The sequence below is a fragment of the Empidonax traillii genome, unplaced genomic scaffold (assembly GCF_003031625.1).
Source record: "Empidonax traillii isolate 1590-97213 ecotype Southwest subspecies unplaced genomic scaffold, ASM303162v1 scaffold273:size739602, whole genome shotgun sequence".
NCBI lineage: Eukaryota > Metazoa > Chordata > Aves > Passeriformes > Tyrannidae > Empidonax > Empidonax traillii.
The window spans coordinates 642,500-663,953 of record NW_020955466.1 but is presented as its reverse complement, the minus strand read 5'-3'; positions in this window follow the sequence as shown (position 1 = coordinate 663,953).

Below are 21,454 nucleotides of genomic sequence, written 5' to 3'. Positions count from 1 at the left end.
ATGTTTACATCAAATCCTAATAAAGAACCTTTACCCTTTTGGTCTGACAAGGGATTTCTTTATCCCACAATGATGTTGATATTAAATATGCCAGATCAATGTTACTTTTGCTTTCCTACCAAGAGGCCAAATGAAATCTTTCAAGATACAAAGTGCTAAGTGTTTTTTCCGGTCCATGGTTTTAATCAGACAGTATACTCCTACTTTAAAATACAAGTCTATACAGATCTCAGGATTTTAAAATACTAAAACTGTTGCTCAGTTAAATTGCTGTCACATTAAAAAAGGAAGACCTGCAGCTTGCATGAATAAGGCATTGACAAGCTTCACATTAACAGGCAGGGGATTAATCTGGAGAGGTGGGAAAATATTTAAGAGCTCAGAGGTTTACAGCCAACAGCTTATTTAGAAGTTCAGTCAAGCTCAAGTTTTATACAAATGGGAAGTGCTCCAAACTTTGTCCTTCTCTTCTTGGAACACCTTCAAATATAACAGAAAGGAAGAAGCAGCCTCAGACTCCCAGGAGTGCATCCAGCAGGTTGCACCAGGTTATTCCCCTACCCCTTGAGTAGTGGGGCTCTTTTGGGGTTCCCTGGTGACAAGCTGGGGTCAGTGGAGCGGGGCCCACCAACGCGTGGGTGCTGGAACAGCAGAGGCACAGGGAGAGCCCAGAGGAGCCAGGGGTGCACCAACAAGAAAGGGAAGGCTCAGGGCATTTAATTGCACTTGCAGTTACCTAAGGGGGGAGGTCACTGAAAGTAGAGAAGTCACAAGTGGTCTCAGAAGGGATGGAACAAGAGGCAACAGTAACAATCTGCAAGCATTGCTTTGCTGGTCTTTTTTTTTTTTTTTTTTTGAGGAGAAGCAGCTGCCAGAGCTATCCTACCAAGAGCCGAGTTTTGAAAAAACAAACACAATTCGTCCCTTCAAGGTAAAAGTGATGCTTTAAGAATCAGTGAGAAAGGAACTGGTTTTCAAAATAAACTTGTATATAATCAAATAATAAAGTAATTTTAAAATATTGCTTATTTCATATTTATCTCTAATAAATTCTTCTAAATAAAGATACGCATATTGGGGGTGCATGCTCAAATTTTTTTGATGAGGTGCATGTTCAAAAGCTTGGAGACCATTGCACTGGGGAATCACACAACCACTGGAATTTACCAAGAGGGCACCTTAGGGCAAGTTCATCATTCACTTAAAGGCAAGAATTCAGTTTCACAGAATATTCAGCACTGCAACACTGGACTGAAAGTATATTAATATTCAAGACAGAGACTAGAAACTCTAAATAAAGCTTGAGTTACGTGAAGGCGTCAAGAAGATATCTGTGGATTTAGTAAATTATTCTTCATGCATATTGCAGAATTTAGGACTCAAAAATCCCACTACTAAAAATGTGGACAGCTTAGTTATTCAGCTAAATCCTCACAGCAGCAGGTGGTAGAGGAATCCAAAGCACACTTCATTTCCAAGGAGGCACAGCTTAATGTCAAGATATTTTAAGCAGGGGCTAACTGTGCCCTTTTCTATAAACATTCCAATTAGTTGAGCCTGTTAAATGGGAGGCTGCTCCAGAAAGTTTTAAGGCACTATTTAATGTCAGACTTGCCAAGATTTTGCAAGACAAACTCCAAAAGCAAACTCAGCTGAAGCTGTAAAAGAGGGGCTGGAAGAGACAGGAAAATCCCGGGAGTTACTCTGCTCTATTATTTGAACTGGAATAACCAGGTAATTTTGGAAGTAATTTCACCACAGATCTACTTGCTTGAATCAAAGTACAGTTTACAGTAGGTCACATTAGAGTTATAACCCTCACCTTCCATTAAAAAACTGAGCAAAATCTTTTCTTTTTTTTTTCCCAATAAGGAGAAATAGCTACAGATATAAACCTTTCTAGATAAGGGACGAAGATAGACCTGATTCTTTAAAACATTTTTTCACGTTCAATGGGTATTTTGAGGATTAAGAATTATTTTTAAAATATAAACCCTTTACCTTCTCTATGAAAGTTTCTTTCTGGCCAATAGAAACGTTTCAATTGTGCTAAATTAATACTATTACAATTAATATTGGTTTTTAGTTTGGTTTCTTTTCTCCCAAATAGCAGAAAGACTATGAGGAGCAGAGGAGTTTAAAAAAAGGGCAAAGTTCATTGCCCATTTTCAGCTCTGATCCTTTTTATTTCTTTTTTAAAAAGCAATTTTTCCTAAAAAAACAAACAAACAACCAAACAAAAAACCCCACAAACAAGCAAACAAACAACAAAAAAACCCAACCAAGAAAGGATTTGGAGATTTCCACAGTAAGAAAGTTTACTGAGTAGGTTTTCAGGGGCACCTACTGATATTTTGTACTCTAAGAGCTGTGGTGAGTCTGTGACTTCTGCCTTTCTAAACATTTTTCTACCCTGTAAAGGAATCAGTCTCATCATCCTCCCAAATAAAAATATACATCTCTCTTCAGACGATGATCTTCTCTTACTTTCATGAATTATAAAGTACAGAACTGATTTAAGGTCTCCCAATATCGAGTCCTTTGGCTCCAAACTACACACAGAGATTCCTTCGCTATAAACACAGGTCCCTCAATAATTCAAGAAACTCCTTAGCTGAGCCTTTGATTGCTTGGTATTTGAGGAAAATAAAGTTACATTTATCTTAGATTTTCTCTTTTGCTTATTTCTGATGGTTCTAAAGCCAACTTCACAAAATATTAACATTGATTAACCGACTGCAAACAGAAAGGATGCCTTCTTGGGTACAAGTGATTCTTGAATAAATATGATGAAATAGCACACAAGTACCAGAAATGTGTTGAAGAAAATCTCTGTTTACTAGAACATATATTTACACATTTCTTTGCAATATTTGCCTAAATCTTGTTTGAAGCACCTGCAAACCCTTAACTTTTCCCAGCAAAACAGGACTGACAATAATTGAGTAACTTCTATTGGCTGGAAATAAGTAGGATCTATTTTTAAAAAGTTTTCAGAATAAGAAAAGTGATCTGAATTTTGTAAACACCTGCAATTAGCAAAGACTTCCGTACCAGCTGGTCACTTCAGTGTGTTTTTACTTGCATGTAGAAATATAAATATTAAGCAAGCAATGAAGATACTTGAGATAAATTCTCCTGAGTCCAGCTGAATCAAAACAATAAGCAGACTGCATCTGAAAATTAGCTATAAACTTTTCCAATAATAGAAATAAGGACATGGAACAGAGAATATGCGCTCTTGGTCAACTACCAACACAGGCTGCTGTTTGCATTGCATCCTAATTAGTTATTACAAATTTCAGTGAGAGAGTTTTACTTTAAAAGAGATTAAAAAACTTTAAAGTTTCTGTATTTTTCTCAAAATGGTATTCATATCAGAATCTTCTCAGAATCTGCTTGGGAAGATGAAATCCAGAGTAATCCAAATTTCAAACAGTGAAACAAAATCCTTCCTTACATCCTCACCCCCAAAAACGAATGAATCTGTAAAACATTTAATATATTTTGTTTCTAATAGCTCAATTTCTAGAGCTTGTCATTGTTCACAGATGCATCTTAATTGGCTTGTTCAGACTTATTAATGATGTCATTACTAATTACAATGCTTAATAGTCCATCTCAGGTAGAATTTCAAGAATACATCCACAAAATTATGTTTAATGTGTGAAGAGGGAATTCTTAATGGAGGGATGAACATAAACCATGTATCAAAAAATCAAGAATGAAGACAGGTGATTCAAAAAAAGAAATAGGTACCTGAAGAGAGAACAAATGTTGCCAACTGACTCTGGACTCAAGGCAAAGCTGCCCTTTAATGAACAGTCACAGCTCTTTCCTTTATCACCTGCTTATTTGGATGCAGAACTGGATTTCTGCCTTTTGTATCTTTTTTTAGTAAGTCATCATTAAGATGGAAGTGCCCTCCTAGTCCAAACGGATTAATTCAGATCCACTTTGAAAGACAATGGAGATTTTTTTCGCCATCACAAACTCAAGTTATTGAAATGGAAGCTTTTGCAGGAAGGTTGATGGCAGATTTCTCAGACTCGTGGTCATTCCCACTGAGCCCAGAGCATCCCTCCACCCGGGAACTGATGAGAGATGTCCCATTTCAAACCTGTGTAAATGCCTCTTTTAGGGTATGAACTTCAGTATTTGACAACTGCTCAGTCTAATTCCTGCTTGTTGTCCTGTGTCCTTCCCTGGGTTTGTTGTAGCCAGAGTTGAGGCAAAACTACACAAAAATCACATGTTCTGAGAGCACGTGCATTTCCTCTTAGTGCACATCTGCTCCCCTGTGCTCCAGACAGCTCTGAATCAGGGCAGTTACACTCTCACAAGTTTTATTAAAGGCTCCAACATGAACCCAATTCTCATTATACACCAGAGAGAGGGTTGTGAACATCCCAACCATAGAAAAAAACTTTAATCAGCATTTGCTGATTTGCCTTTTTAGATAAGAGTCCAACCATGAATTGAAAATCAAGTCTTATTACTCCCACTGCTTTCATAATTAATTGCTTGTGAAAAAGTTAATAAGGTTTACAGAAATGTAATGTAATGTAGCCCAGAAATGTCAGAACACTAACACAGCCTAAGAAATGGAAATTGCCTTTTAAAAACAATTCTGTTGCTGATTTAACCATAGTGTTTATTGTTAGCACGTTTAAAGTCCCTTAATTAGAAATTGCAAATTAGAAACTATCATGTCTAAGGCGGTTTTTAATAATTAAAGAACCCAAGATACTTTAAATTGAATCACCAAACCTTTGGAGAAGTCATAGAAATAAGCAAAGCTCAAATAATCTACAGGTCTTTAATGAGATAATTGAGACCATCAAAGAGAAAAGAAACAGTCAAAACAGACAAGAAAGAGAATCAACTTTCCCTCTTTCTTTTTCTAGATTTTTAATTGGAAGCCATTTTTCAATACTGAACATTCTGTATTCAAATGTTACTTTCAAAAATATGGGTAAATTCAACAAGGGAAGCTACAGTTATGGTCAAAACCATTTTAGATATCCAAAGAACGGGAAGTGACTTAATGAATACAAAAGGATTTTTTAAATAAAATTTTGTGAAATCTCAGCTTTTTTCCATTTCCAATTTATGCACCATAGACTGAAAATTTCCATCAGTACGCAGTTTGATAAAAGAAGCCTCATTAATTTACCTTTTTTTTTTGTACAGAATCATGAACTTAAAGGAATCTTTCTGATTAAGAGAATGTACATCATGTACAGTTTTTTTACACTGCACAGTTGCAGTGGTCAGGCTGCACAGTGCTGGCCAGGAATGTACCAAAGCATCCTGGCATGACAGCTCTCCATCTACCACTCAACTTCCACATCCTCAGTGGATGATTTTTATGATTTTTATCAATTTACCTGCAGTTTTAGAGTCAGACAACACACAGGGGCTTTAAAATGTTGCCTTTTCTGAAATCCTACTGTGGTTTGTGAGGTGTCTCACATCATCCTATGGTTTGATCAGCTTCCCACCAGCTTTAGCAGGAGCTGAGGCCTCACATCTGTTTGTTGTACGTAAATTCTCCAAGTACTTGAGACAACTTCATTTTTAATTTTAGAATGCTTAAAACATAACGTTTATTTGGCAGCTTCAGCCTCCAGTTTTAGCCAAACCACACTGAAATGTCAGCAAATCTCTCTAGGGTTTGGGTTGTACTGGAACCCTTACCAGAAGAGCCACAATTAAGGGAAAGCTGCTCTTTGACTACAATTCATGTTTACACATAAACAGCCTTGGCAGCTGCTGGCAGAGATGACACTGCCACAAAAACTCTGTCATCTTCACGTTGTACCTGCACAATCATCTCCACTGTGATCAGATCTCATCACACCAACAGTGCAAGAAGTGTGACAGTTCTTTGGTTTCAGTAGAAAGCAGTTTTAATTGAAACAAAACCTGCCCTGTTTCATCCGTGTCTTAATTTCATATTACTTTTATTTTCCGTGTTTGCAGCGCACATTTATTCATTATAAAGCAAAAAATGGGAAAACTCTAGATAATATTCTTGCCTCTTCATCTCAGCTGATTTCCTTTTAGAACAGGAGGTGAATTAATCACAAAGAGTTCTTATCATATCTGAATGGTGTTAAAATGAGCTAAAGATGAGATAATCTTTAACATTTTAACCAGCTTAATGCCAGCACCACCAGGCTCACAGAACCCCTTCCAGCACCCTAATCAGCTCTTCTCCCAGCTTCCAAAGGCAACAGTCCTAAAGAGAAACCAACACATTTCTCCTTCAAAATTCAGGATAAAACCTCTCATTCAACATTAAAATTGTCTCCAGGGTTTATGTAGTTTTCCCACCTTCTGAAACACAACATGCCCTTTAGTGGACAGTTACAAGAATTCATTTATTCACCCCTATCCATGAGTATAATCATGATGCCCACATATTTTTTAAAAAGTTTTCCTTTCAAATGGACAAAAAAAAATTCTTTCTAGGTGACCAGTCCTGGTATCTGAGAACAGTTAAAATAATATTTTTTTTCTGCTGAAGGGTAAGCACCGATAGGAACAGATACAACATAAATTAGGGCCTGTGAATGCATGGTACTTTTAGAAGACTTTATAAGATAAAGGATCTCTTGACTTTTTCATTGTTTGAATAAATGAGTACAGGAGAAGGGTTTCTGAGAGGTTGCTGATTAAAGTGCCCTTTATTGTTAAAAGCATAATTAAGTAATACTTGAATTTATAACTCTCTTCAGGGAGTCCACACTCCTATAGAAATTAGAAAATGGCTCAGCCAGGAAGTCATCTAGTTAATAATATCTTTTAATTATCACAGCTAGCCTGTGTGGCATTCACATTTGCAAGGTTTCATTTTATTTAAAGAAATTAAAGTGCAGATCAAATCACAAAACTCTCCTTTTATGCACTGTCCAAAGTCCATTAAACAAAATAAAATTTAAGAACAGCATGGAGTTATAAATAGCCTGCTGTTTGGAATAGCCTGTCAGTCTGTTCCCAATTATATATGTTTAGCTAACAGCTCTCTAATTAGCAATTGCTTCTGACTACACAGCTCCTAAAATGTTTACATTGGAAGCCACAAATTACTGTCTAATTATGTTGGCTACATTATTTTGCATAAAACATAAATAAAATATATGCCCATGTTATAGAAACAAAGTGTGCTGCCATCACTGCATGACTGCAACACGTGCCATCAGTACCATTAGCACTGCAAGCCTTAGAAAAAAGAGTGTTTCATTCAAATAGTTTGGAAGCACAGGAGCATCTTTACCTCATCAAGTAAGATGCACTTGAAAGAAACCAGCAGTGACCCCTTCACACCTGAGCTACTGCAACCTATGCATCAATTTTTTTCTTCCTAAATTATCAACAAGTGGCCTCCAAACTGCTAAATTACAAGTATCAGCCTCTCTGTGTAATTGCTGTATTTAAATAGGATTTGTCAAATATGTAGAAATATTTCTTGACTGTATTTCTGGAAGATGCCATGCTCATTTACATGTATTACAGTAATATCTCATGTAACACAGTAATTCTTTCAGGCAGGCTTTGGCAGGACACGCCTGTCAACATATAGGACAGTTGGCAAGTACTTTTTTTCCTCATTTCATAAATGGCAAATTGTTGATAAATACTAAAAATATCAAATTATTTCTGATGAATAAACATATGGTAATTGTGCCTTCCCTTACAGAAGCTTGTGGGAGATGAACAAGAAAACACAAGACTTCTTATCCTTTCGTGGGGAGCTAAAGCAAATGTGAGAATTAGAAAACATTTTTATCTTCTCACGAGGATAAAACCCACAAGAATATATTGCCAACTTATGACATCATCACTGCAGCTATTTAAGATAAGGCATGGTGAGATTTCTTCCACATTGGATTCAATTTTGTGCAGGGAGTACAGTGGCTGAAAGATCAAATCAACAGTTCCAATTCATGTGCCAGGCAGAAATTCTTCAGGCAGCCATACAATATAAGAGTACTGACTGTAAACAGCTGAACAGTCATTACTTCAAAACTTTTACATCTGGATGAATCACCAGACTTTGGAAAAGAACTGCATAGTTCTTTCTAAGTTTTCAATTCAACTACTTGAGATGTCTAAACATTCTTTAGTCAGATCTGACACCACTGCTTGCTAGAATAAGATGGTTTTTCAGACACTTTCAGTGACAGAACCCAAATAGTTTCCCTAATATATCTGTTACTGAAACATGTAAACCCCATGCCATGCCCTTAAGGGCTGACGCTGAAAAGTTACCAAGGCAGCCAGGTATGTTGTGTGTTTTCTCTAATAATAGCTGACCTCTACTTGTGAATTATTCTCTTTAGAAAAACAAGACAAACCCAAAATAACTGTTCCCATTTCCTCCAGGGCCCTACACTCTTTTTTAATATATTCTCACATCTCAATACCTTAATTATTAATTTGTTGCCTCAGCTGGCTTGTTTGGTGAGCTCTTCTCATCACTACAAACCTATTTACGAGGCTGCAATTTCCAACTTCTGTATGATCCTTCACGTTATTAAAAATCCACTCCCTAAGCACTTCCCTATCACTCAGAAAACTACCTGTCACACATGATTATGTTAACTTAGCTTAACATTCAGAAGAACTGTGCAGGTTATTAACCATGAAAGCAAACATATGGAGAGGTGACCTTGCATCTGTCAAAGAATCTTCTTCCTACATTCAGCATTTGGTGGGAATGACCTTTACATACAGTTAATTGGCCAACTCAGCTACAGTAAGAAATAGAACATTTCCACTGATTGTAAATTTATTATGGAAAAAAGAAGTTCCCACACTGTTTTCCTGGCACTGCTTTGTTAGAAAGCCTGACACGACTTGGGCCCCAAAGCATTAATCCTGAAGCACTATAAACAAATTGAACAGACCCCCACAACATTCATAAGCAAGATGAATAGTGCAAATTCAATGACAAAGCTGAATTGGGCAAAGATAGACAGATGAGCATTTGATGGAGGGAATCAACTAAGCACAGCATCTCACTTTTCAAATGCTAGATTCCATAATCCCTCACACTGTAAAGTAGTTCTGCTTCTTTCAACAGGTTAAATTATTTTCCATGTGTCCTCTCACAGCAGACACATTCAGCACTGAAGTTTCCTTCAAACCTCTCCCACTCAACCTACACACAATGTTAGTGTACAAAGGGTTAGTACTGGTTGAAGCACAGAAATGAACTTGACAAAGAGACTCAATTTCAGTCACAGACCTGAAGAAACCTGTTGAGTCATTTCGAGCTAATCCTACACAGTCACACACCAAGAAATGTGCTCAGTGTGCTGGGTGAGCTGCCACTTCTCAGGATTCCCCAGAAGTTTACACAGAGCCACTCCAAAAAGGGGCAGATGCTGAAACTATGATTAGTGCAAGGCCTCTATACCCAACTCCAGGAGCGCACACTGCATGCTTTTATCAGAAAATAACATCCTAAAAAGCACTTGGAGCTGCACACCTGCTGTCAGCCTAACCTAAAGCTACACATAACTTTCAAATTGAGGTGGTATCAGTTTCCAGTCCCATATTTACCTATTCCATTTGTATTTGCAGGAAAGCAGACATGTTAATCATTTGTTTTACCTCACAGGGCACACATTGTGTCCACATGCTGGTCAGCACTGACAAATACCCACGGTGGCTGAATCAGGGAGCATCAACTGAGTAATTTTCAAGATAAGCACATTGATCATTTGTGAAATTTCTAGCCTAAAGTCTCTTGGGTATGACCCAGGTCCTGCTAATCCTGCCCTGTTCACAGACTGGATTGTGAATCTTAGTGCAATTCCTCATCTCAAATTAGGGGACAGTGACATTCTCCAGAGGAAATCTCACACACCATCAGTCAAGCAATATCTTCTCCTGCAAGCCAATTATTTTTAGTTAGGCTGTTGCCCAACACAGCATTCAGTCTCAATCTCCAAATATTAAAATTAGAATAAAATTGATAGTCTCTCCTCAGTACACCTACACTGTCTGTCAATACAGGTATACTGGGAAAACTAAATCTGATTACAGCACATTCCAGTGCCAGTTTGCCCTGGCTGGAACAGTGAGCAGAGCAGTGGTGTGATCTTTAACATGTGCTAACAACCAGCCTTTCCCTCTGGAGATGTCAGGTGCATGCTCTGGTTGCCAGTTCAAGCCTTAGGAGCACCACATCTACAGACTTGTGCTTTATCCTGCCCTGGGTTTTTATTGTAAGTAGAATGAAGAAAGAGTAGTGTGCTGCTTTACAAATAATGAGGCAGCAGAAACCAGGAGCCATCTCTTTTCAGTCAGACATGTAGTGTGCAAGTTCTACCAATGACACTGGAAAAGTACATGTAGATAAGTAAATAAATATAAAGGCAAAGATGTAAAAAGAATTCATTGCTCAGTCACAATGTCACAAATTCATTGTTCACTCTGCTATCCACAGGGTACAGAATTAAAGTATTTTAATTACAAAACAAGGTAAAATTGGAAATTAAGCAGTTGCAAGCATGTTACTTATTGCTGCTCCAAAGTGTCACAGTTTTTCCATCTCACCTGTCTTTAAATTACTCAAGGAACACTCATATTTTCAGCTGAAGTTTAATTCTGGTATATACTGGACCATCTCATCCACCCTCTAAAAAAGCACACTTCTCTCAATTTTTCTTATCATAACAGTCAAATGCTGTCTGAAATTTCCCACTCAGTGAAGGATATGCCACTTCTAATTAAAAGGAATGAATGTTTCTGGTGAGATAGTTAATAAATACATTACAGAAACTGCAACAAAACATTTACAACACTGTCTGGCAGAGCCCCAGTCATACTGGCAAAACAAGGAATTTTAAAGGTGTTAATTGCGTTTATTTTATAATCGTGAAGATAATGAAAGGACCAGATTATACTTTCAGCTTGAAGGACTCATTTTTCTGTACAGAGAAAGGGAAAAGTACATCTCATTGACAAGTCCACAGAGAGAAACAAACAAACAAACAAAGCCCCAAAAATGTTCCCATATAAATTATTCCCTCTAGCTATCATAACCTCTTGGGAATTAGCACCTTTCAAAAATCACTGTTTGATTTTATGGATCTTATTCTGATTTTTGACCAAGGAGCAGACAATACAGAAATGAGAACAGACAGCTGGTGGAAAGGCTGCCACCACGTAGAGATTCTTCTGTGGAAAACCTCCTGATTCCTTCACTTTCAAGGGAGGACAAACTACATTATTGCATGTACCTTCAGACTCACATCTGGTGACCTCAAAGGTAACAACTTCTGCATTTTCTGCCACCAAATAAATCGGAAATTCTGTTACAACTATTTCATTTATCTTTGAGGAGTGCAACATACAGTACTTAGAGAGGTGCTAAAAGCTAATGAACCTTTTTGGCCTTAGATTACTGTGTAAAAGAAGCAACTTTAATATTGTGTAGGGTTCAGTGAACGCTTGTATTTTGCAGAGATTTTTTAATGTTTTCGTTTAAAAAAACCAAACCCTATATATATATGTACACTTCAAAATATGTTCACTGCTTATGTTTAGCTCATTTGCAAAAATACTACAATTTTCCTGTTAGTAAGCCCAGATGAAAACAACTTATTGGAGTTACAACTCCACACTCCAATTCAAAATAGGCCAGTCTGTTCCAGGCTCTGCCACAATTTTCTCACAACCACTTCAGTTTTAAAAGACTGAAAACAGCAACACTGGTGTTTTACCAGCGAACAGCCCAACACCTCCACAAATAACCTTCTCACCATTTCAAAGGAGCAGGGCAATTTCCTGTCTTCTGCCACCAGAAATAAAAATATCCTTAACGTTTATTGCATTTGTCACTAACTTAAATAAACCCAAATAACCTGAGTAAACAGGCTTCCAAAGTGAGCAGGAGATAATGGCACCTGCCATGGCTGTTTGAGGGCATGCTGGGAAAAAGAATACACTCCTCAATTTATACACAGTTCACTTCAAATCTGTGATGCAGCAGTGAAGCACACCATCGTGCAATCTTCCTTAGTGATAAATTATTAAATAATAATTGAGTGTAAGTTGAGAGTGTAGTTGCACCATTAGTATGTAGTTTCTGCTCCTGGGGTTATTCAACTTCAGCTTTAGTGGAGGTCTCTCAACAATTTCCTGATACCTTCTAATGACTTTCAGTAAATGCTTATCTGCATCCAGCAGATTGCTCTGCTTCAAAATACTGTGCTGCAAGAGAAGGAACTAACTCAGCTATCACCACCATGAACTAATTATTTACGGCTGAAAATGTCGAAGAGACCCTTACAACTTGCTGAAGCATAAAATTTGCCCTGCCTTCAACTTGCTGTAGTTTAAAGAGATTTCAAGTTGTAACAGCACATCCCAGTGCTTTCTCTGATACTGTTTTAATCAGACTTCCTTTTTTTTTGTTTGATAGGCTTCTGAGGAAATATTGTATATCACACACATCACTTCAAAAATAGTCTCTAACTGCTAATGATCCACAAAAATGGCTTATGAGTATTGTGTAGCTTCCACAAACAGCAATCATTCTACAGATGCCATGTCAACAGACCCAGAATGGTCCTTTTCCAGCAAGTCCAATGCTTCCTTCTAATACCATATATTCTGCTTTTGTGTCTCACAAGAAAACAAAAACAGTTAATTTTACTACATTTATAACAGTATGTCCAAGAACCAACACACATCAGAGGAAATGTCATAAGAAAAAAAAATAGAATAAGATAGTGGTATGTAGAAACAACCCACACATATTTATCTGCAAGTTATTGTTGTACTTAACATTTTTCCAGTTTTGACCCATTAACTTATATTTGAAACCTTAGGGCAGATCAGCTGCTTGCTAAATTCCTCCAAGTTGCATGTGTGAGTAAAGGGGGGAGTGTGCCACAGATGCCAGAGGAGTTTCTTCACATTCAGCTATAGTGCCCTTTGCAGCCATGCTACAAGTTCATTGTCCAGAGCAGTTTCAGCAAAACAGGGAAAGGTGTATGTGGTGTGTAGAAACACCCCACACATTTATCTGAAAATTGCTGTACTTATTTTTTTTCCAATTTTGACCTAGCAGCTCTGTTTGAGAGAACATACATGAACGGAGCTGATGAAAATCATCTTCAAACCATCTGAAACCACCAGAATGATCTATGATCATTCACTGATAGCTCATGGGGTAATGGAAGATGGTAGATTTAGATCTTAGGAAGAAATTCTTAACTATGAGACACTGGCAGAGGTTGCCCAGAGAAGCTATGGATGCCCCATCCCTGGAAGTGTCCAGAGTCCATCCCAGCTATCAATATGAAAAGAATTCACAGGTCTCAGTTATAAAAGCAGCACTGAGCAACCAAGCCAACTGAAAAAAAAAAAAACCCACAAACATAAAAACCCCAAACAAACAAAAACAAAAACCCAAACCCCAAAGAAACCAAACAAAAACCAAACACAAGTAAACAAAAAAAAACCACACCAAAAAACCCACATAAAAAACAAAATAGAGAAGATGTTATGAAAAGAACATAGTCATTAAAATGTTAAGTCTTACATTCTTCCAGGGAAAACTCCATATAAAAAGAAGCTGAATTCCTCTCAAAATAATTAATTCAGAATGCACCTATGACCTTCACAATATGTAATACATTTATATTTTAAAAAAACCAAACCAAAACAAGAAAAAAAACAACTTAGAACCATTGTAAGCGTCTTTACACAGGAAATTCTAAGAACTGAAACAGGCCACCAGAGTCTACTCATAGTCTTCGTACCTTCTTAGTTAATTTTCCCTGAATTAATAATTAAAGGGTACATCTGGTTTGTTTAAGGGTAATATTTAACATTAATATTAAAATAGCAGCTATAATACAGCAGAGGGGAGGAAATTCTTAAAGAAACCATTACACAAAATTACCATAGTTATTTACTTTGCTTCCACCTGCTCCATTTGTTTCCCTCTGTTATTACTCCCACAGTCCCAATTAAGAGGGCACAGGAGGTATTCTCATGCTTTTTCTCTCTCTAGCAGGTACTGATGAGCAGGCCCATCCCTGTGCCACGAGAGCCCAAGCCACAGGCACAACCCTGAGTGCCCACACACTTTGCTTCCCTCAGTCTGTCAGCAGCACGTGAAGGTGCCTGAACTGCAATTCTTAAATCTTTTCATTTCCCACATTTCCCTTTTCCATTTGAGTGCTGCCACTGTGGACCCAGGGCACTGATACCCGGCAGCAAAGGGCTTTCTATCAAATTGCTGGTGTATCAGCATTCACAACGTGCTGCCTTTGGAAGTTCAAGTTTGCAAACAAGCCTGATTTATTGAGCTGGAATTGATTTACCATACCTTATATGCAACATTTTAAAAAGCTGTTCTGGGCTAATTACATACTCAGCTGATTCCCAAGCGATTAATAAAGTTCCTGGCTAATTTTCTGCCTCTCCTCTGAGCTGCCAGATGGAGTACAGAAAAGCCACATACGTCCCATAATGCATATTTTCCCATTATGGAATAAAGCTTACAGCCAGGAAAAAAAAAATAAGCTAGGCAAGATTTTACATCTGCTTTACTTTAGCATTCTTAAAAAAATATAAACACAACTCACAAAACAGGATTACCCTTTCCTCTAGTTTTCAGATCAGGTCAAAAATCTTTTTGTATTGGCCTTTGTTTAGATAGCAGTGTTATTACATCGCTATTTCAAGATTAATAAAAATAAACCTTTCACTAAACACATCAGGAGTTCTCACACTGCTTTGCACACGCAGATGCCTTTCCGAGCTGACTTTAGTTCCCCCCGTTTTTGCAGTCTCTGTTTTTTCCCAAGAACGGGTTAAGTGGAGTTCCTGTCACTTTGCTTTTCTCACAAACACAAAACCACGCTGAAGGTGACCTTGCTGGATTTGTTTTTTTTTTTTTTCTTGAAATTTCAAAATGAATATAAAAAGTAATCAGAAGATGACCAGTGAGTCAATTCTTTGGAGGGTGATTCAAATTCATTTGCCCCTTATAAGAACCAAAGGAACAAAAGAAAAAAAAAAAAAGTCATTATTAATTTAGGCAATTAAGAGCACTTTGAAAGCAATAACCAGTACATTAAAGAACCTGTCTCTGGAGTGCTACTTACAGTCTATGAAAAGTTAATTTTAGAGCATTTCAAGTGAAGAAAGGTCATTTGCTAGATGTGCCCTACAGAATATTATAATTTTTAAATGGTAACCTAAATGAGAAGTGGTTTTTTTGTAAATATGGAGTGAATGGTTAAGCAAATTAGAAACAAAATTAAATATATGCATTATACTTATAATTGCATTTTAAAGTATATATAATACTATTTATAATCTTTTTCTCTTATATGTCAGTGAAGAACCTGTGGTTTTCTCCCTTACCATTACACAGTGTACAGTCTAAAAAGAAAATTTCTATGCAATACACAATAGTTAATATTTAATCTTCAGTTTCTAGAATCAGCTGGTAGAAATACCGAGTGTAACTTCAATTCTAGACACACAACCTGAGCAGCAGCTGAAGGTCATGGTTTTACACTTGAGGCTTTTCTCCTCTCTTTGGTGACAGAGCTTGCAAGATCCTGCACTAAGAGCGCCTCACAACACGTCTTTGTTTCACAAGTAAACCCTTTTGCCAGTCTTTGTCAGGAACGATTAGAAGGGTTCTTTATCTTGAACAACAAACGTTTAGTAAATGATCCTCGTGTTTCATTTGGGCACTGCTAACTGCTTTAGTTCGTGGGCCACTGACTACAGAGCATGTATGTTTATCTGTCCTTGTCACCGGGGTACATCATTTCATAGACTGTGCTTCATTTAAAACTAAACAAACACCTTCTGTCTTTATTCTGGCTCTGCTTCAGCTCCTGAACTACTACAGTCTCTATCATCTGTTTCCCTAAACCCTGTGCATGAGCACAGCACTAAGGATTAATAATTTAAGGAAATTAAAACCATCCAAACCAAGCAGCAGTTGGTAGGCATATGCAGTCATATTTGATTTAAGTGGGCATTTCAGTGTAGTCTTTTCCACACAATCATCTTGCTCCTGTGGGCACCATCTTTTCAAATACTCAGTACATAAGGTATAAAACTCTTAAACAAACCAAAGCCTCAAAAAGCTGTTGGTAGGAAAAGGCTCCTCTTTGGAGTATCTGCTGGAATTTTTGCTTTATAAATATATATGTGGGGTTTTTTAAGTGTTTACGGAAGACAAAAATGAGTTTGTTAATCTAAAGGAAAAGTAATTATTCCAGGTGTTGTTTTAACCCTCCTTCTTTACCTGAGAGCAGACAAGGTCACCAGCATTACCACTTAGATAACTGTCTTTAAATACATTTATTTATCATAAGAGAATCAGACAGGAAGAGGTAAGACTAAAGATAGTTTAACACCGAAATGATTTACTCAAAGAGAAAAGAGGATCAGAGTATCTCTGAAGCCAGTGCAGCACTGGACTTGATGATAATAGACTGTGATACATTTTTCTGCAAAATAACCAAGCAGTTCTTCCCCTTCCCTGATACACTAAATAAAACTTAATCTGGACTCAAGTACTTGGATAACCAAAAATCCAGGGCACAGTTCTCACAGTATGACAAACACATATGTCATTGCCTCCAATTTTTCCTTTTAAATTTCTATAAAGCACTGAAGATTTCTGCCCTTGGCACTTCCCAAAATCTGACTTTACTGCATGACTGAGAAGTATCTAGAATATTTAATTTTCGTGAGCTAACAGTTTTGTAAGTCTGCTGATAGGAAGCACATAAGTGTACTATCTTCTGGCAGCTTACATTTGGACAGAAACATGCTTTTCTCAAGTCTGCCTGCTCCTTTCCTGGGTAAATAAGCACGTCACAAGTCTTTCCTTCATCTAAAGACTCAAATCACTATACTTTCAGAATTTTTTCCACATGTCTAAATAACTCACAGATTTTTGGTATTGTCCTCTGTAAGAATTGTATCTATTATTGCAAAGGTACGCACAGGCCTAGGGATGAGCCCAATAGTTTCTTCTTCAATGATTTGGATTAGTTGGGAGTTACAAGAAACATTTCTAAAGGAAGGTGCCGGCCTGCTCATGTGGTGTGGGCTTCTGAAGAGAATCACGTGAGATCACAAGAGCTAATTAGCCACCTGCAATTTGTGATATGTTGCCTCCAACTCCGCTTAGATAATCACAATACTTTAAACATAAGCTTGAACTTCTGACTTGCAGTATAAACTTGCTTAAAACAAAAGAAAAAAATGAACTGAGTACACCTCCCTGAAGGAAGTAACTTGTAATCTTCATTAACCCCATTATGTGCAGTATCATTCCATCACCCCAACACTCCCTGCAGCTGTCTGGCAAGCACAAGTCTCAAGAAAAGCTCATTTACATACAGCTTCTGGCCTTGTTCACTAGAAAAATTTGCTAAAACAAATCACAGTGTCAAAAGAAAGCTCATTAAATTTTTTACTTCAGATTGCTTTGTTACCCTTAGCTCCCTGGGTATTCATACCTCTTTCTGTCATTAGTTCTCATTCCTTAAGGCTAGAATATTTTCAAGGACAGAAGCAGACCAATTACACAACAGGCAGTTATTTGCTTAGTAGTATACAATGTATACAGCCACCATTAATTCCCATTTACCAAAACCAGCTCAGTTACCACATCACACCACACTGCTGAATAATATGATGCTTCCACATGCATTTAATTTAGTACCAGTAGTGTTGAGGCAACAACAGCAGTTAAATGTCCCAAAGTGGGGATTTAAGCACGTTTCCCACCATTTGTCTGTCCCTTATAGTCGTGTTATTTTTCCTGAATAAAAAAGGAACACCTAGCCCATTTATTCAGTGGTGATGTTAATGTTTCAGGAGGTTTAAAAATCCTTTGACATCTGGAAAGGTTAAAACACTTACTGGCTTCACTTCAAGCTTCACTATGTTGGTATTTTCAAGGAACAAGCATTTAAAGAACTGAATGACATGAAAGTTATGTTCCCCATACACCCATCAAACTAAGTATTTAAAGGTACATAAACAATTCATGCTTTCTTTTAAAAACCTCTTCTCTAGTTGTATTGGATTTTGTTTGATTTTATTTGCCACCACTTCAGCACTTTTTAATTTGTTTTCAGGCCCAACACATCCAACTATCATCTGATGGAATGCAGTCATTCCTTCCCAACCCAAGCCTGCACTGCCACAGGCAGGTAGGATGCAAACCACAGCAATTGCTTCTGGAACTTCACAGCACGTAAAACTTCTCTCTTACAAGTGTCACAGGCAGCGTATGTTAAACCTTGCAGTGCCTTTTTTTTTTTTTAATGCTTTCCAGCTTTTTTAGAGTTCAGCTAATCTGATTAGCTGAATCAAGATTATATTTCAAATCTGATATCTTCCGCTGATGTACACTTTCTCAGCTATAAACAGTTAAATAGTTAACAGGTCACTGACCCAAAGCAGTGTCACAAAAGCCATCAGATGCCTGGCTCTCATTTAAGCTACTGATTGTTATCATTATCATCAAACAGAGTGAACTTAGTGAGACCTGGAACAAAAATAATTAAATTTAAAGAAAAAAGCCAAGGCAAGGGGAGAAGGGAACAACCAGGATAGAAACTCAGCTTCTCTCCCTCTCGTCCAAGGAGCATTTCCTCGTTTATTCAAGTTGAAGCAGTTCCCACACAGCACTGTGAGAGCCAAGGAGAAGCCAGGTATGCTCTGATGGTTTAGACACCTCCACGATATGAAAGAATGAAAGTTCAAGGTGAACATCCCTGCATTTAAAAGCACAACATCCAGCAGTTGGGTCCTCTTACACTTTTAACTCCCAAAGCAGTCAATATTTCACAATCTGTTAAAATAATTTTGGAAGTTTAATTTTTGAAATAAAGTAAGGCAACTTTTTACAAGTCTTTCCAAATTCCAGCAAAAAGGTTTATTTTAGGTATTTTTCATTGCCACAGATTTCTCTATCAAAGATTCCAATTTTGATTAAATGGCCACTTTTTAAACTACTACATCTAGTTGAGCTAACCAATGTTTTCTGTGAACACAGAAATGCAATGTAGACACAGTAAAACAGGGTGATTATTTGAAAGTATATTTTCATTTTTTAGATTTTTTTCTTTTTAAATACTTACTAAATTGTGTTTTAACATTCAGCTTTCCAGCAAGCATTTCCTTCCAAACAGAAAGGTTTTTCCCTTCAGAAGGAGTACAGAAGTGATTAAAACAACCAACATCTTCCCAGACATTATTCAGAGCAGAAACCAATTTCTTCAAGAACTCTGCAGTTTGAAACTAAGTTGTAACATACACTCAGGGAATCATCTTTTCCTTACAGAATTTACAGGTTTGTCATTTCAGAGGTTTAATGTTGCCGCAAGGTTCCTTCTTGTCCCTTTTTTCATTCCAGCTGCCACCTTTGGACACCACCAGAACTGTCACAATTGGCTTTAAGAAGCAACATTGGAAATGCATAATTTTCATTTTGCAAAATGCAAGCGTGGGACTTACTGTCATTTAGGGGGCTGGTGGTGAGAGGGAAGGAGAACAGATCAAACCCGTTCGATACAACGCTGCTCCTACAGGCACAAGTGGAAAGAACTGAATTTATCTGATAGAGAAAACAAACTCCTGGACCTTCAGGTCAACTGGCTGCTTAAGGAAAAAAAGAAAACCAAAGCACACAACAACCTAAAGGGAACTCCTATTCCCAACTTCCAAAATACTTAACAATGAAAGATGGTACCAAGTATGTTAAGCATCAGATTTCTGGTCACACTTGGAAATCCATGTCATATTTGCTCTTTGTACATACAGGATATAGGTATTTAACTTGTTTTAAATTTTACCCATGACTTTTGGCTTGAGCATCACAGATTTTCATAACTCCTGATGGAATTTGCAGTCTTCTGATATCAAAAAACCCAATATTAATCATGGAAATTACTGGAAACACTGAAAAAGTCCTCATGAGGAGATGCTGAGTAGTTCTGCATCCCACAGCTGCCCTGACCACACAGACAGATCCACTTCACAGTCCCATTTTTATGCACATTCACTGATATATAAACAGTAAAGTACATTTTTGGACTATTTTTTCATTTGAGCTACAGCAAAGTATTTAATTTAATATTGGTGTTCCTGCTTGGAACTAAGTCAAGGATAGAATAATCCATTTTGCATCTTCCTACCTGTACTCGCACAGCATTTAACGCCAGAAATAGTTTGAAAACAACTTAAAATTTGTGTAGGCCAAAGAAAGTAGATGAACAACAAAAAAAAAAAAAAAACAAAAAAAACTGTCTTCTAAACTTCCAAACAACACCTACCAAACTGCACTGGCTTTCTGCTGCCAGCTGAGTAAGGAGCTCTGTAATCCAGAACCTGTCAGTCTCTTCAATTAATTAGAGTCAGTTCAGTGATCCATAACCAGGGTATTTTCTACAATCATTGACAATTGATTTCCAGCTGATTCCCAAGGGGCCGAGCACTGGCCTTGTGTAGGGGCCAATATTCCTTCATCCCCCACGTGTCACATGAGGGCTGACTCCATGGCCGGGTTCCTAATCAGAAATCTGTGTCATTGGTGTCCCAGCTTCCAACAACCCAATTAAGGTATCCACAAGCAAATAACACTTGAAGAATATTTTCTGATGTGTTGTTTTGAGGAGGTTATTTTGGGGTTTTTTGAGGTCTCCCTTCCAAATGTATAATTTTCTGACACAAATTAGGTCACTTCAATAGTGAATTTTACTCCATATGCTTAAGTCCAACTGGCTTCAGTGAAAGCTCTACATATTGGAGGTGTTACAGAGAACTAAAGATCAGAAGGAATAAACCTGTAGTAGAATGATGGCATCTATTCCCAAAATTTGACACAAAAAATAATTCTACAGCATTATCCTAATTATTAAATGGAACTTTTGTTCACTCCTGAGTTTCTTAGGAGTGCTATTTTCAAGTAATCAAGCTGATTTAGTGAATTGTATGTTCTGTCATTCTGAGGTGAACTCAGATAGGAAGGGAGAAACAAGAAAGAAAAGCCACAAACCTCACAGGAGGTACACACAGCATGTGTCCCAACTGATAGAAGCAATATATTTTGAGGACCTGAAAAAAAAAAGCACTCAGTGGCTGGACAAAAACACAGTTCAGTCAAATAATAGTCTGTTTTGCTTGTATTTATAGCAGCTGTAACAAGCATCTTCAAGGGTACTTCTGAAGTTTGAGTTAAATTTATTAAAGCAATGTGCACAAAATAAGGTCAAAAAGGGCTAAGATTTTGACTTAAGATTGAAATAACAAAACCTGATCTAACCCCCTCAAAAATACTTTAATTTCTGAGATATTCTATTGAAAAAAAAAAATCTGAAATTAGCACCCATCTTATATTTGAGTCCTCAAATAAAAACCTGTTGTTAATCTTTCT